Here is a 12423-nt window from a genome sequence, read left to right on the forward strand (position 1 = left end):
CTATACACTGCCCACCTGTAGGCCTGTGTCTCCTCTGTCTGTGCAGACTCTTCTGTAGGCCTTTCTGTAGATGTGCAATCCTGCAACTTATATTGCAGCCATAAAGCATACAAGTATAAATGAAGTAAAGTTATTTATGCACTTGCAGGTATAGTCGAGTCCCAAAATAGATAAATAGCCCTGGATAAGATGCAGTAGGCATTTTTGAGGAAAAGTACTTCAAGTGTTGTTTCTATATGATTTTTAGGTGCTGAATCCATTTCTGCCGTATAACAAGTTGTAAACATCACTGTTTTGGCATAAACAATAAAAACAAAATGGCTGCCAAAAAAAAGAAAAAAAAACGTTTTAATGCATTTATTGCAGTTTAAACATTAAACATTAGAACTAAACTATGCATTCTCAGAATATTTAAACATGTAAACAATGAAAAACAACATTAACATGAAAGGGACAGTTTTTAATGGCTGCTGGAATTATGCCAAGGTACCAAGGTACACTGGGAAGCATATATCAGTGGAAATATGCAATTATGCCCAGCCCGAAGGGGGGGACTTGGGATACACATGACCCCAGGGGGCTGCATATTGAGAATCACTGGGGTGTCCAGCCGCAGGTGGAATATTTCAAACCCAGGGGTGGCAAGGTGGCTTGCCGAGGGAAAGACACATGCTCAGAGAGGCTTACAGTGGACTACACACGTGGGGGTCGCCCAGAGGCCGTGTTAGGTGTCGCCCAGCCTGCAGCTCTACAGATGTCTGTTAGCGAGGCGCCATGCGCTAGAGCCCAAGAGGATGCCACACTCCGGGTGGAGTGGGCCGTCACACCAAGGTGGCATGGTCGACCTTGCTGCTGGTAAGCCAAAGCAATGGCGTCCACTATCCAGTGAGACAACCTTTGCTTGGAGAGAGCCTTTCCCTTCAGCTTCCCACCATGACAGACAAAGAGCTGGTCTGAAGTCCTGAAACAATGCATTCTGTATACGTAAGCATGGAGGGTGCGTACTGGACAGAGCAGTGCCAAGGCTGGGTCTGCCTCCTCCAAGGGCAGCGCTTGCAGGTTCACCACCTGGTCTCGAAAGGGTGTGGTGGGAACCTTGGGCACATATCCAGGCCGGGGTCTCAGGATCACGTAAGAGTTAGCCGGTCCAAATTCCAGGCACGCTTCGTCAACCGAAAATGCCTGCAGGTCCCCTACCCTCTTGATGGAGGCCAATGCAACCAGGAGCTTCATTGACAGGAACTTAAGCTCCACTGATTGCAGAGGCTCAAAGGGAGCACTCTGCAGAGCAGTTAAAACCACTGAGAGGTCCCAAGAGGGAACGAGAGGAGGACGAGGAGGATTCAGTCTCCTCGCTCCTCTCAGGAAACTGATGATCAGGTTGTGCTTTCCAGTGGACTTACCATCAACTGCATCATGATGTGTGGCAATGGCGGCACCATACACTTTCAGGGTGGAGGGAGACAACCTTCGCTCCAACCCTTCTTGCAGGAAGGAAAGCGCGACACTGATCGGGCCTTTCGTGGGTTCTTAAAGTTTAGAAGAACACCAGTTGACGTTCCACTTCAACGCATAGGCATGTCTCGTGGACGATGCTCTAGCGGAAGTGATGGTAGCCACCACCACTGGTGGTAGGGTACTCAAACCTGCCTCGTCCCGTCCAGGAACCACACATGGAGGTTTCAAAGATCGGGACGAGGGTGCCATAGGGTGCCCCGTCCCTGAGAAAGCAGGTTCTTTCTCAGAGGAATTGGCCAGGGAGGTGCTGTCGCGAGGAGTACTAGTTCTGGGAACCAGGTGCGGTTGTGCCAATACGGGGCAACCAAAATTACCTGCTCCTCGTCCTCCCTGATCTTGCGCAAAGTCTGCGCAAGAAGGCTCACTGGGGGAAACGCATACTTGCAGAGGCCCCGCGGCCAGCTGTGCGCCAGTGCATCCGTGCCGAGCGTGCCCTCGGTCAGAGAATAAAACAGGTCGCAGTGGGACGAGTCGTGGGAGGCAAACAGATCTACCTGTGCGTCCCCAAACTGATCCCAAATCAGCTGAACCGACTGGGGATGGAGTCTCCATTCTCCAGCGAGAGGCCGAAACCGAGACAGATCAGCTGCACGGTTCAGGTCTCCCGGGATATAAATGGCTCGAAGCGACCTCAGATGCTTCTGACTCCATATGAGGAGGTGGCGGGCGAGTTGTGACATACGGCGGGAGCGCAGACCACCTTGTCGGTTGATGTACGCTACTGTGGCGGTATTGTCTGATCGGACTAATACGTGTTGACCCCTGAGCAACGCACAGAAGCGATGCAGGGCGAGACGTACAGCCTGCAACTCGAGGCAATTGACATGCCAAAGGCGCTGGGGTCTTGTCCAGGAGCCCGCGGCAGCATGTCCATTGCACATGGCGCCCTAGCCCATTGTGGAGGCATCTGTTGATACAACAACATGCCAGGAAACTCGTTCTATGGGCACTCCAGCCCATAGAAAACTGAGGTTCGTCCACGGGGTGAAGGTCTGACGGCAGGTCGAAGTCACTGGGACTCTGGGAGCGTGCCGTGTTGCCATGCCCACCTCGGGACTTGATCGCGAAGCCAAAGCTGAAGCGGTCTCATATGAAGCAAACCGAGCGACGTTACTGCGGCTGCGGATGCCATATGCCCCAGGAGCCTCTGAAATAGTTTCAGTGGAACCGCACTCTTGCCCTCGAACTGACGAAGGCAAGTTAGCAGTGACTGCGCGCGCTCGCTCGTAAGCTGCGCGCACATGGCGACCGAGTTGATTTCCATACCGAGAAAAGTGATCCTCTGCACGGAGCAGAGTTTGCTCTTCTCCCAGTTGACCCGAAGGCCCAGACAAGCTAGGTGCCGGAGCACTAGGTCCCTGTGTTCGCAAACCTTGTCTCGAGAGTGAGCTAGGATCAGCCAGTCGTCGAGAGGAACAAGGGCTGCCTCGACAACCTTCGTGAAGACGTGAGGAGACAGGGCTAGCCCGAAAGGGAGAACCGTGTACTGGTATGCCTGCCCCTCGAATTATATATATATATATATATATATACTGGTATGCCTCATTTGCATATGTAAACATGACATTTCAGAAAACTTGTAATACAAAAAATGTCTGTCTCTATGTAAGTGAAAAACTGGGAAGGTTTTATGGTGATATCTATAACTTAAAAATGTTACCCTATCCACCTGTAGTGTTTCGGCTGTGAATAATGCACCTATTGTTTCAATAACAATTACAAGAAAATGGGATCCTTATTTCAATGTTATACGGTGGATCCTTATTCAGGAGACATTGAACTTTCTAAAAATGTGGTATAACAACTTTTCCTCAAAAATGCCTACAGGGTTACACAATCTTGAAGATTCGGACCTGACTAGTAGGCTAGTTCCTCCATATGACAGTTATCTGAGAGGGGTTATTCACTGTCCAGTGCAATGGAAACAAATGGACATTACAAAGGCTTATACTTTCTTTCCGTTGGAAAGGTAGAAAATGTCCACTTACTGCACATATTTCAGCCACCACTTTCTTGGGCACAGATACAAGTGTTGGTGTATTATGTAAAAGTGCACAAAAGAGGAAAACACAATGGCCCTCATTTATCAAAAGTGCGTACACCAAATTTCCAGCGTACACCTGGCGTACACCCAAAACCACGGTGACTTTGAGATTTATCAATATGGACGTTGGCGTACGGCACGCTCAAATCCTACGCCAGCTCAGGAGGTGGTGTACGCACGGTTTGAGTGCGGGAATGTGCAGAAAAACAATTCCTAACACCACAAAACGCACTGACAAACTAAAAGATATAATATATTATGACCCACTGTAAAAAACAACATAGTAATTATAAACTGTGTTTATTTTTGTGCAACATGGACTTCAGTGTTTAATTTGTGTGAATTTACCAAAGCATTTGAATTGTAGTCATATGTATTCCTTAAGTTGCGAGCCTGTGCGCTTTACTTGATGTTTCAAGCCTTGTTTATACTTTCGCCTGGCTCCGCAGCGCGAGTCTCCGCGGACTGCGCGCGCACCTCCCCAAACGGACGAGGCGTTTATACTCGACGCGCTCGCCGTTGTACTATTCTTTGAAACGATGGTTAGGCCAGGGTTAGGCCCGGCAGGTGTGCACGGACTGGGTTTAGTAATGAAAGGCTTTCAATGACCAAAAAAATTATTCAGACTGACAAAATAATAAAAATGCCATATTCTTCTTATTTTAAATAATAATAATAATACAAATAATAATAATAACGACATTCTTCTTCTAAATAACAATAAGTGTCATTAATAATAAAAATCTAGAAATCAATTTTGTTTCTTTCCACTTCCCTGGTTTCGCTTTCTCTTTCTCAAAGAAGTTTCTTTTCTTTGCCGTCTTCCGTGTGTCCATGGCGTAAAATGAGGGCGTGGGGGGAGCGGAGACTTGAATATATAGGGGCGTGTTATTCTAATGACGATCGATTTCAGCCGCGGCATTTATCAAGGGCAGGTATTGCGTACACCAGAATTTCAAAGGTACGCACAGCTTCATAAATCAGGCGATGAGAAGAGTGTAAGCATAATCTTACGCCAATATATACACCCGTTTCTACAAGATTGATAAATGAGGGCCAATGTCATTACAATGAACTACACAGGGGAAAAAGTGATCAACTCATGGCAAAATATTTTTATATTAACATAAGTTTATCAGTTTTCACTTTCACAAGTCAAAGCAATTCATCATTACTCAAGATTTAACAGTTGAAATGACTATACGGCCTTAATTTAACGCAGCAAAAATTATTTTACAGTGTACTACTAAGATCTTTTCTATTTGTTTCTCAGCCTTTTTCTTGGTTGCTTTTTTTAAACAGACAACCGTTTATTTAACAGTGCCTTTTATAAAAGAGACTATAATATAACTAAAAATTACCATTATGTAGAATATTTTTGTACTTCACTTTTATTTGTTCCCATGTTCTAGTATGGTGACTGACATTACAATGAACAAAGTAATTATACAATTATTAAAATACAAAAATATAGGCTAATAAGTGATAAAAACATCTAACATGGCCACTTCTAACGGATTTAAATTGTCTGCTACTTTTTGCCAGCCCTCTCTCTTGACTTTTGCAGACTTTGAGGTGTTCCCAGGGGTTTTGATTAAACATTAAAATTCCGAATAAACTTCGACTATATTAGTTCTTGCTCTGCTGAGGAGAAAAACTGAGCGCGCTCTTTGGCCACGCTGAGCAGCCAATAGCAGCGTTGCTGATCAATGTTTCTACTATCGATACATATCCCCTTTTAAACTTGGCATGAACGCACAATTATCTCAGATAACTCAATCCAGCGATACAAATTTTTTTTTTTTTTTTTTTTATCTTCATTTATATAGCGCTTTTAACAATGTAGATTGTCTCAAAGCAGCTTTACAGAGATAAGCGTATAATTTAAGGTAACAGAGATTGTTTCGGCTTTACAGCAGAGTTAAGTTATTTCCATCTAAAGTTAGTTTTAATTGATTTGGTTCCGTCGCAATGATCATTTGTTATTAAATTAGGGGCCGCTAAGACGACACCATTCTCTCTACACAGACTTTAAACACGAACCTGTGAGAAACGCTGATGGCGGTCACATGCGCATTTAGAATGGGTTCTATAGTTATGTGCGTTAGAATATACGCAGGTTTGGAATTCCCTACAAGCCAAGCCTAAACAAAATACTTGTCTTTCCTTATAAATTTTGATGTGGAAAACGAATTTTGAAGTCATTTATTCGTTTTTTGCCTGTGAACTAAAAAACGAAAAATCAAGCCAAAATCTCATTTTTCCGTTTTTTTTGAAAAAACGAATAAAGGGGCCGTTTTCTCGTTTCTGCTTATTTCATTTCAAATTGGAAAACAAACTATCAAAACGTACACGGACCGTACACAGACCCTCATGGTTCCTGATCCCGAGATGCTAGAAACACACGGCGAGGAGCCGGAGCTTTATTCTGATCTCGGATTACGCATTAACCAATGCAGAACACACAAACAGGAAGAACCGGAGTGGCAACCTCTGCACACACTGACAAACACACTGCTCACCTCTGACCAGACTATTCATCCAACTACTACAATAATCACATGTTCTGCTCCAGTTACACACCCTTGAGTTTGTTTTCTGTTTCTCCTATTGTTTTGTCTCTTTGCCTCGGATATCACAGGCTCTGTTTGTTGAACGCTTCTCAGAGCTGAAGTCATAAATCCCAGAGGAAAGCGAAATCACATGATCTCCTTGAATAATGGTTTTCTCTGGGCAGCACTGAGATTGAGTGGAGAGCAAATGCCTCTCAGATGTATCTCGTCTGTAGTCTTACTGTACTGACTATTTCTCTTTAGTTTCAGATAGCCAAATGAAACTAAAGCAAAAAGAGCACAATCTGATCAGTAGTATTTTCTATATTCACAGAGCTGAAGTTGAAGGCACCGTATAGTGCCCGAAGCCGTTCTAGTGGCTCCTCACCCCTCGCCACCCTCGACGGCGGGGCAGCTAAGGGGTATGTGGATATCCCCCCAGTGGAGCGGGCCGTCGCGATGCAGCTGTGTCCGGCATCCGCTTCCTCTTGGCGGGGTAATCCACGCCTCCCGTCCAAGGCCTGTAAGTTTTCGTCCGGTCTAACGGCGAAGGCTTACAAGGCCTGTGGACAGGCTGCTTCCGCCCTCCATGCCATGGCGCTCTTGCAGGTCCACCAGGCCCAGACGCTCATGGACATGAACGAGGGTGGTTCTGACCCAGAGCTCCTCCGGGAGCTCCGTGTGGCAACCGACCTCGCCCTCCGGGCGACGAAGGAAACCGCACGTTCAGTTGGTCAGGCGATGTCCACCTTGGTGGTCCAGGAGCGCCACCTTTGGCTCAACCTGGCGGATATGAGGGACACCGATAAATATCGGTTCCTGGATGCCCCTCTTTCCCAGGTTGGGTTGTTCGGCGACGCGGTCGAGAGCTTTGCCCAACAGTTCTCGGCCGCACAGAAGCAGACGGAGGCCATCCGGCACATCCTGCCCCGGCGGACCGCTGCTGCTCCCACCCGTCCGCCGGCCGCAGACCCTCCGTCTACTCGTCGCCGAGGTCGGCCTTCTGCGGCGTCTTCCTCTCCCGCTAAGCCCGAGCATCAGCAGCAACCATCCAGGCCTCAGCGCGGAGCAAGCCGTAGGAAGCCGACCCCGCCCGTCCAGGCCGCTGCCAAACCAGGAGGCAAGCGACGGTGCAAACGACCCTGAGACGGGCGGCCCGGAGGTGGATCAAGTTGCTCTTCAGGAGATGGCGAAGGCGCTACTCCTTCCCCCGGTGGAGGGCCGGACGGAGAATCTTTTGTTTCCTTTTCTTTTTGTTCCACCACTGACCCACGGGTACCCACATTTTAAAAAAAAGAGCGATTTCTGGAACCTCTGGGCCCCAAGAGGGCGCGCTTGGCAGTCGACGCCGCCGCCATGCCTTGTCACTCCCGAGCCCCTCTTCCATCGCCAGCGAGCAGCAGTGGCTGTGTTCCGGACGAGCTGTCGCCTCCTCACACTCACTCTGCCCTTCGTCGGAAGCAGGTATGTGTTTCACCACACACTCAGACCCCACTTCGGGCCGCTGTGCCGTCCGAGTCGGGTCCCTGCATTCCGCCGCGCTGCCCCACCCCGGGTACGTCTGTGGTGCCATTAGTCCCGCTTGCTCGGTCTCTGGGAGCCTGGTTAACGCTTCCCAGCCCGTCTCGCTGGCTCATCCGTACCATCAGACTCGGCTATGCGATTCAGTTCGCCCGGCGTCCCCCTGCTTTCAAGGGCATTCTGTTCACCCGTGTTCTGGCGGACAGTGCCCCTGTGCTCAGGGCCGAGATCGCAGTCCTACTGGCGAAGGACGCGATCGAGCCGGTCCCTCCAGCCGATATGAAGACCGGCTTCTACAGCCCGTACTTCATTGTACCCAAGAAAGGTGGTGGGTTACGACCAATCTTGGACCTGCGCGTCCTGAACCGGTCCCTTCACAGGCTACCGTTCAAGATGCTGACGCAGAAACGCATTTTCAAATGCATCCGTCCCCAAGATTGGTTTGCAGCGATCGACCTGAAGGACGCGTACTTTCATGTCTCGATTCTCCCTCGACACAGACCGTTTCTTCGCTTTGCGTTCGAGGGACGGGCATATCAGTACAAGGTCTTACCCTTCGGGCTGGCCCTGTCGCCCCGCGTCTTCACGAAAGTCGCGGAGGCGGCCATTGCTCCCATGTGCGAGCGTGGTGTTCGCACTCTCAACTACCTCGACGATTGGCTTATTCTGGGCCAGTCGAGAGAGCAGTTGTGCGAACACAGGGACATGGTGCTCAGTCACCTCAGCCACCTAGGGCTTCGGGTCAACTGGGAAAATAGCAAACTCACCCCCGGGCAGGGGATCTCTTTTCTTGGTATGGAGTTGGACTCGATCAACATGACAGCGCGCCTCACCGAGGCCCGTGTCCAGTCAGTGTTGAACTGCGTGAGCACGCTCAGACGCAGAACAGCGGCACCACTGAAACTGTTTCAGAGGCTCCTGGGGCATATGGCATCTGCAGCCGCGGTTACGCCGCTCGGATTGCTTCATATGAGGCCGCTCCACGATCGAGTCCCGAGATGGGCGTGGCAGAGCGGCTCGTGCCGGGTCCAAGTGACTCCACACTGTCGCCAAACTCTCAGCTTGTGGTCGGACCCTTCGTTCCTGCGGGCAGGTGTTCCCCTGGAACAAGTGTCCAGGCACTCTGTGGTCTCCACGGATGCCTCTACCACCGGCTGGGGGGGCACGTACAACGGGCATGCAGCTTCAGGTCTGTGGACGGGGCCTCAACTGCATTGGCACATCAACTGCCTCGAGTTGTTAGCAGTACGTCTTGCGCTGAGCCGTTTCAAAACGCTGCTACTAGGCAAGCACGTACTGGTCCGTATGGACAGCACTGCGACCGTTGCGTACATCAACCGCCAAGGTGGTCTACGCTCCCGCCGCATGTCACAACTCGCCCGCCATCTCCTCCTCTGGAGTCAGAAGCATCTGAGGTCGCTTCGTGCCGTTTACATTCCGGGCCTGCTCAACCGTGCAGCCGACGAGCTCTCACGGCAGCAGGTGCTACCGGGAGAATGGCGACTCCATCCCCAGGTGGTCCAGCTGATTTTCAGGCGCTTCGGGACCGCTCAGGTAGATCTGTTTGCCGCCCCGGACACGTCTCATTGCCAGTTGTTCTATTCTCTGACCGAGGGGACCCTCGGCACGGATGCTCTGGCACACAGCTGGCCCCGGGGCCTTCGCAAGTAGGCGTTTCCCCCAGTGAGCCTTCTTGCACAGACCTTGTGCAAAGTCAGGGAGGACGAGGAGCAGGTCTTGTTAGTTGCGCCGTATTGGCCCAACCGGACCTGGTTCCCGGAACTAGTGCTCCTCGCGACAGCCCCTCCCTGGCCCATTCCTCTCAGAGAAGACCTGCTCTCTCAGAGACGGGGCACCTTATGGCACCCGCGTCCAGACCTCTGGAAACTCCATGTCTGGTCCCTGGACGGGACGCGGAGGTTCTAAGTAAACTACCCCCTGCGGTAGTTGACACCATCACTTCCGCTAGAGCCCCCTCTACGAGGCGCCTCTATGCATTGAAGTGGAACCTGTTCGTTGACTGGTGCTCCTCTCATGAGGAGAACCCCCGATCTTGCTCGATCAGAGCCGTGCTTTCCTTCCTGCAAGAAGGGCTGGAGCGAAGGCTGTCTCCCTCCACCCTTAAAGTGTATGTTGCCGCTATTGCCGCACATCACGATGCTGTTGATGGTAAGTCTTTGGGAAAGCATGACCTGATCGTCAGGTTCCTGAGGGGAGCGAGGAGACTGAATCCTCCTCGCCCACTCTCTATACCCTCTTGGGACTTGTCTCTGGTCCTTTCGGCACTTCAGAGACCACCCTTTGAGCCTCTGCAATCAGCTGAGTTAAAAATTCTGTCCTGTAAGACAGTACTCCTGGTTGCATTGGCCTCTATCAAGAGGGTAGGGGACATGCATGCATTTTCGGTCGACGAATCGTGCCTAGAATTCGGCCCGGTTAACTCTCACGTCATCCTGAGACCCCGGCCCGGATACGTGCCCAAGGTTCCTACCACTCCCTTCCGAGACCAGGTAGTGAACCTGCAAGCGCTGCCTTCGGAGGAGGCAGACCCAGCCCTGGCTTTTCTCTGTCCCGTTCGCGCTCTGCGTCTGTACGTGGACAGAACGCAAAGCCTCAGGACCTCAGATCAGCTCTTCGTCTGTTACGGAGGCCAGCAGAAAGGGAAGGCTGTCTCCGAGCAGAGGATGGCCCACTGGATAGTGGATGCCATCGCCTTGGCTTACGAAGCCCAAGGCGTGCCCTGCCCGCCTGGGTTGAAAGCCCACTCCACTAGGAGTGTCGCTTCTTCCTGGGCGCTGGCTCACGGCGCCTCGCTGACAGACATCTGTAGAGCTGCGGGCTGGGTGACACCTAACACGTTCGCTAGGTTTTATAGCTTACGTGTTGAGCCAGTTTCTTCCTGTGTGCTCGCTTCTACTAGCCGGTAACACCGAAGTTCCCGCTCTAGTGTCGGCTTGCTGCGCCACTCCCTTCCTAGGAACGGATACGTGCGCTTTTTACTCCAGTCGAGTTCCCCATTGGCGAACCCTGTGAGTTCCTCCGCACCCCTTCGGCAGTCGGACGTTGCGGAGCGTCCGACGCCAGGCCTAGTGCTCGTATGCTTGTGTAACTTGTGCTAGGCTGGGTTTCATATGTGGTGATCCCTGCGGCGATCCCATATGTGTATTCTTCCACGACCAGTTTCCTGCGGTGAGCCCGTGTCTTCCCTTGGCAGAGTCTGCTCTGCCGTCACTGTCCGGTGTGTCTCCCCCTTCGGGTGGAGCCACCCCAGTGACATTCCATATGTCGCACTGCCCCTTCGGCCAGTCCATATGTGTATTCTCCACATGTTACCTCCCTTCTGGCAGGATGTGGCTCCGCAGCGTTCTTTCCCCTGGAGAGGTACGCTTTCCCAGTGTTATCCAAGAGTTCCGCTGTGTGGGGTATAATGAAACAGCAGTTGAACTCCCTCTACGCAGGTCTTCCGCCCCAGCAGTTGGGGGTCTGAGAGTCTTGCGTAGGGCGCTGGATGTGGCAGCAACCGTGGCGTTTTCCATGGAATCCCAATTACGTCGTCACGTCGACGTTACGTCGAACGTGAGCGACTGAAAGGGAACGTCTCGGTTACTGATGTAACCCTCGTTCCCTGAAGGAGGGAACGGGAGACGTAACGTCCCGTCGCCACTGTTGCTGACCATCGCTGCTTGGCCGTCACAAATCTCGGCTCCTCAGCGAAAAACAATGTGTGCGTGCGCCCGCTTCCTGTTTATACCCGCGCGGCGGGGCGCGTGACGCGTTCACGCACGCCAACGTTTATTGGCTTGTTCTGTAGATACTCGAAGTTGATAGGGCTCTCTGAAGTGATCCCAATTACGTCGTCACGTCGACGTTACGTCTCCCGTTCCCTCCTTCAGGGAACGAGGGTTACATCAGTAACCGAGACGTTTTGGCTAGCTTTTGACAACTTACAGGAACGATTGCCTTAAAATATCCCTAACATCCGTGGAACTTATATGCTCAAGTGTAAACTTTTTTTTAAATGTGATATTGCTCTTTAAACATTTGTATATTAAATATATTTCACTCAGTTTTGATTAGCTTATGACACTGATTCATGCTAAAATACTGCATTATGCATAATGTAGATTGTTTGCGAATATCTGTTTATAGGTTATAGCCTATGTGGTTTAGTGCAACTATATTTCAGCCTCCGGTAAAATATGTGATACTGTCTAAATACATTATATTTTTATATAAATGTTCTGGTTTTGGTTGGCCTATGACAGTATTTATCTTGCTGCAGATGTTTTTGAATACAGACTGTGTAAATGTTTTAGTGATGTGTCGTTCGCGAACGATCCGTTTATTGCGTGCTTCACTAAATGCGTGCGGTCTATATGGCCCATCAATGGTCCATAACCATCAATTGCTCATCAGTTTACTTTGAATAATGTATGCTAACAGTTTTATTTTAATTTTATTTTTTTAGGAATGTGTCTGCTTCAAGCTCTCCTTCTCCAGCACCCCGCAGAGGGGCACGCAGGTGTCGTTCAGTTCTCAGTGCGATCGAGAATCATACTGAGTAAGTACATATACGTAATATTTTACAGATGAAATGTAGCCTAATTGTGTTTACATCATAATAATATAAAAGTAGCCTATACCTATTCTTGTGTGAAATGACAAAAACCGTTGTCTTTTTTTATCCATGGCCATTAGTGATTGATAATGATAATACATGTTCTTTTATTGTGTTATCAGCATGCTCTTGTCCACTCTGGCATGGAAAACAGAGACTGCTGTTGACAT

The 12423-nt window shown here is 50.0% G+C and overlaps 1 protein-coding gene across 1 annotated transcript in view; it reads left to right on the forward strand.

Moving 5' to 3' along the window:
- Positions 1–12423, forward strand: part of gtf3c1 (general transcription factor IIIC subunit 1) — a 101680-nt gene extending 89257 nt beyond the window's left edge. Inside the window, exons 38-39 of the transcript XR_014029754.1 lie at positions 12104–12196; positions 12376–12423. The gene's annotated coding sequence lies outside the window, so the exon portion shown is untranslated. The remainder of the gene's footprint in view (positions 1–12103; positions 12197–12375) is intronic.

Source organism: Scardinius erythrophthalmus, assembly GCF_964197995.2.
Source record: "Scardinius erythrophthalmus genome assembly, chromosome: 3".
Classification (NCBI taxonomy): domain Eukaryota; kingdom Metazoa; phylum Chordata; class Actinopteri; order Cypriniformes; family Leuciscidae; genus Scardinius; species Scardinius erythrophthalmus.